The sequence below is a fragment of the Trichomycterus rosablanca genome, chromosome 10 (assembly GCF_030014385.1).
Source record: "Trichomycterus rosablanca isolate fTriRos1 chromosome 10, fTriRos1.hap1, whole genome shotgun sequence".
Lineage (NCBI taxonomy): Eukaryota > Metazoa > Chordata > Actinopteri > Siluriformes > Trichomycteridae > Trichomycterus > Trichomycterus rosablanca.
Window position 1 is genome coordinate 8,949,833 of NC_085997.1, and position 4,989 is coordinate 8,954,821.

The 4,989-nt window shown below is 42.1% G+C and overlaps 1 non-coding gene across 1 annotated transcript; it reads left to right on the forward strand.

Annotated features, from left to right (window-relative positions):
* Positions 1 to 4,683: 4,683 nt before the first annotated feature.
* On the forward strand, positions 4,684 to 4,766 carry trnal-cag (transfer RNA leucine (anticodon CAG)). Its single transcript has one exon. It is a non-coding gene; the product is annotated as a tRNA-Leu (tRNA).
* The last annotated feature ends 223 nt before the right edge of the window (positions 4,767 to 4,989 follow it).

Consider the following 4,989-nt stretch of genomic DNA (forward strand, 5'->3'; position numbering starts at 1 on the left):
TTCAATTCATATAAAAAGGTTTTATACCTGTTTCGACTCTTTTGAAGTCACTTAATACACTATATTGCCAAAAGTACTCACTAGTCAGCATGGCCGAGCTGTCTAATGTGCTGTGTTCAGGTCACAGTCTCCCTTGGAGGTGTGGGTTCGAATCCCACTTCTGACAGCGCATGCTATATACAAATTTACAACTTTAACTCCCTACCATACATAACAATCTGAAAAGATATAGTTTCAGTGAGCAATGACGCATTGACTTTCGTATTACGTGATGCCATTAAATTATCACAATGTCTGTACACTAGAGAATGCGGGCATAGATCCCTCTACCTCTCGCGTGTTAAGCAAGCGCTCTACCATTTAAGCTAATTCCCCTTACGAAGGACCCTTTGTAAATGGTCATGTACTAACAGAGTGTTGATGCTGCATTATGTAAGGGCCACAATAGTGCAGGATATACCAACTGTTTAATGTAGTGCAATTACTACAGTCTGTTTGAAACAGCTTGGCATACAACAAGTTGGGGTGGAGAACATGTTGCACATACAGTGTATCACAAAAGTGAGTACACCGCTCACATTTCTGCAGATATTTAAGTATATCTTTTTATGGGACAACACTGACAAAATGACACTTTGACACAATGAAAAGTAGTCTGTGTGCAGCTTATATAACAGTGTAAATTTATTCTTCCCTCAAAATAACTCAATATAGCTGCTCAGGTGGCGCAGCGGTAAAAAGAAACGCGCTACAACCAGGGCTGTATTCTGAGAGCGTGGTATCGAATCCAGCCTTGCTTTACTGGTTCGAAGCTGAGTGGCTATATGAGCAACGATTGGCCGGTTGCTCATGTGGGGGGTGGGACAAAGAACCGGATGTGGGTCTCTCTCTGTCAGAATGCGATTGCGTTCTCTGCAGGCTGATTGGAGGCGCTTACACGGAGATGAGAGAGGGTGCCCTTAGAGTGTGTCTCTCCGCATGCAACGCTAGGTGGCGCCAAACTCATCAATGTGTGGGTGGCAAAGATGCATCTGGCTGCTGCTCGTGTTTCGGAGGGGATACGGGTTAGCTTCAATCACCTCCATCAGGGCAGGGTTCGGCATAGACAGAGAGGAAGCACGATGCTAATTGAACAATTGGATGCGCTAAAAGGGGAGAAAAAGGGGTAAAAATTTAAGAAAAATAATAATAATAACTTAATATACAGCCATTAATGTCTAAACCACCGGCAACAAAAGTGAGTACACCCCTAAGAGACTACACCCCTAAATGTCCAAATTGAGCACTGCTTGTCATTTTCCCTCCAAAATGTCATGTGATTTGTTAGTGTTACTAGGTCTCAGGTGTGCATAGGGAGCAGGTGTGTTCAATTTAGTAGTACAGCTCTCACACTCTCTCATACTGGTCACTGAAAGTTCCAACATGGCACCTCATGGCAAAGAACTCTCTGAGGATCTTAAAAGACGAATTGTTGCGCTACATGAAGATGGCCAAGGCTACAAGAAGATTGCCAACACCCTGAAACTGAGCTGCAGCACAGTGGCCAAGATCATCCAGCGTTTTAAAAGAGCAGGGTCCACTCAGAACAGACCTCGCGTTGGTCGTCCAAAGAAGCTGAGTGCACGTGCTCAGCATCACATCCAACTGCTGTCTTTGAAAGATAGGTGCAGGAGTGCTGTCAGCATTGCTGCAGAGATTGAAAAGGTGGGGGGTCAGCCTGTCAGTGCTCAGACCATACGCCGCACACTACATCAAATTGGTCTGCATGGCTGTCACCCCAGAAGGAAGCCTCTTCTGAAGTCTCTACACAAGAAAGCCCGCAAACAGTTTGCTGAAGACATGTCAACAAAGGACATGGATTACTGGAACCATGTCTTATGGTCTGATGAGACCAAGATTAATTTGTTTGGTTCAGATGGTCTCAAGCATGTGTGGCGGCAATCAGGTGAGGAGTACAAAGATACGTGTGTCATGCCTACAGTCAAGCATGGTGGTGGGAATGCCATGGTCTGGGGCTGCATGAGTGCAGCAGGTGTTGGGGAGTTACATTTCATTGAGGGACACATGAACTCCAATATGTACTGTGAAATACTGAAGCAGAGCATGATCCCCTCCCTCCGGAAACTGGGTAACAGGGCAGTGTTCCAGCATGATAATGACCCCAAACACACCTCTAAGACGACCACTGCTTTATTGAAGAAGCTGAGGGTAAAGGTGATGGACTGGCCAAGCATGTCTCCAGACCTAAACCCAATAGAACATCTTTGGGGCATCCTCAAGCGGAAGGTGGAGGAGCGCAAAGTCTCGAATATCCGCCAGCTCCGTGATGTCGTCATGGAGCAGTGGAAAAGCATTCCAGTGGCAACCTGTGAAGCTCTGGTAAACTCCATGCCCAGAAGAGTTAAGGCAGTTTTGGGAAATAATGGTGGCCACACAAAATATTGACACTTCAGGAACTTTCACTAAGGGGTGTACTCACTTTTGTTGCCGGTGGTTTAGACATTAATGGCTGTATATTGAGTTATTTTGAGGGAAGAATACATTTACACTGTTATATAAGCTGCACACAGACTACTTTTCATTGTGTCAAAGTGTCATTTTGTCAGTGTTGTCCCATGAAAAGATATACTTAAATATCTGCAGAAATGTGAGGGGTGTACTCACTTTTGTGATACACTGTACAAGGTGCTATTATTTCAAGCTGATCAAGTACATGCTATTTCACTTAGAAATATCTCACAAAGTACAAATTCTTCAACTTTCTGAATAAACCATGTAGTAAAGGAAATTACCACTTACCTAATGCAGTAAGAAACAACTCGCCCGAACATGAACCCTGGACCCTCAGATTAAAGTCTGATGCTCTACCGACTGAGCTATCCGGGCTGTAGAGATCCGTGCTATCTCTCTTGAAGGCGATTATATAAAGTTTTAGGTGAAGTATGTTGCTGCTTACACACACAAAGAAAAACATCTCGGGAGGAGAATTTTGCAGGTAAATTACAAACAGATTCCTTTCTTTCACTTTTTTCCTTTTTTCCTGTATCAATTGCACGATTGTTTTCCAGTCATTAAAATGTTATGTGCATTTATATGTGGCAAGAGAAAAAAAAATCCATAAAACTCAAATTGAGTTAGCAAAGAACCTTAAATTATACTAAAGAGTTCTTCAAGTAGAAACAGTTCTACCAAGAACACAAAAAGAACCCTTAAGAAACACTTCTTAGTGCTACATACATTAGTTGTATTCTAGAGGTCAGCATGCGATGAAACTGTGATAGAAACAGACATCGTTTTACTTTATACAACAGTTAGTTCCGACCTTACAATCTGATTGGTTGAGAAGTGATATTCGTGATAACAGCACAGCCTTTTCACACCACAACTGTATTACTTCGCTGACGCGTTGCCAGTAACAACAAGCTTCATGCACACAAACGCGCACGCAGGCGACACAGACCTTTTTCCCGATCGCGTTTTAAATCCGTTATCTGATATACAATCTAGCGCACTGTGTAGGGAACATAAATCAGTTGTCTAATTCACTGTCTAGTGCACTATGTAGGGAACATGAATCCGTGATCTGATACACAATCTAGTGCACTATGTAGGGAACATTAATGTGTTTGTAACGCGAACAGTTAGTTTAATAGCCCAGTTGGCAGCTCCTAAAAGTTCTGTTATCACCAATATCCTTTGGTGTGTGCAAGAGGTTTTTTATTTATTTTTTTCCTTCGGAGGTTCTTGCCTTTTTCTTCTTGTTGTTCTTACCTCCCTGAAATGAGTTTTTGCAACTTGGGATGTCTGCTTTGTAGTGTTAAACTTTATATTCGTTGTGGAACTACTTTTTGGCAGAAGGTATTGTCAATATTAAAGCATATTTATTATGAAATTCAGGGCTTCTTTGATTTATTTTTTTTCTTTATTTTGTAAAAACTGTTGTATAAAAGCAATAGAACACTTGAGGTCATGTGTTATCGCAAATAACATCACGGCTGCGACCGAATCACAGCCGTGATGTTATTCGCGATAACACACTCCCTCTCGTGTTCTATTGCTTGATTCTAACGCAAAATTAACTGTATTCATAATATGCCATCTGATGGACGATTGAATAGCCTACAACAAGCACAAACAGGGTTTGAGTTCTTAATAAATAATCCAGTCAGTTAAAAACCCAAAAAGAAGGCTGTACCTAATACACTCATACCAGAGAAAACACACCCTAACATGCTAGTGCCGTTACAGTGCTAACAATAGTCCACCCAAAAACATTATTTGGTCAGTTGGAGATCTCATATGGGGCTCCCTTTCTATTGATATATGATTTACAACCTAGTGACAAAGTGTACAGTGCAGCAAATGGGTTACAATCAGTACATTTACCATACATAATAATGTGAAAAGATTAAGCAGTTCGTACAAATGGTGGTGTCGATGGTACCCAAGCTAGTCAGGATGAGGTCTAAAACGCTAAGTTCAGGTCACAGTGTCCCATGAGGCGTGGGTTTGAATCCCACTTCTGACTGCTAGTGCTTTATACAAATTTATGTCTTTAACCTTCTAACATACTGTATATATATATATACTGTACATAATAATGTGAAAAGATTCAGCACTTTGTACAAATCTTTGGCCATGTGGGGGTGTTGTTGGTAATTGGCATTAGGACCTTGCAAGCGTGTCAGGATGGCCGAGCGGTCTAAGGCGCTGTGTTCAGGTCGCAGTCTCCCCTGGAGGCGTGGGTTCGAATCCCACTTCTGACATCTCATGCTTTATGCAAGTTTACTTCTTCAGAGGACACAGCCATCAGGGAATACAGTTTGCATGAACTGGGTGTACATGGTCTGCAACAATGCTGAGGTAGGTGGTACGTGTCAAAGTAACATCCGCATGGATGCCAGGACCCAGGCTTTTGATCTCTAAAAGTGTGAGAAATTTAAACATGTATTCATCCTGATCATAAAGTATGTTTATCAGCGTCTATTT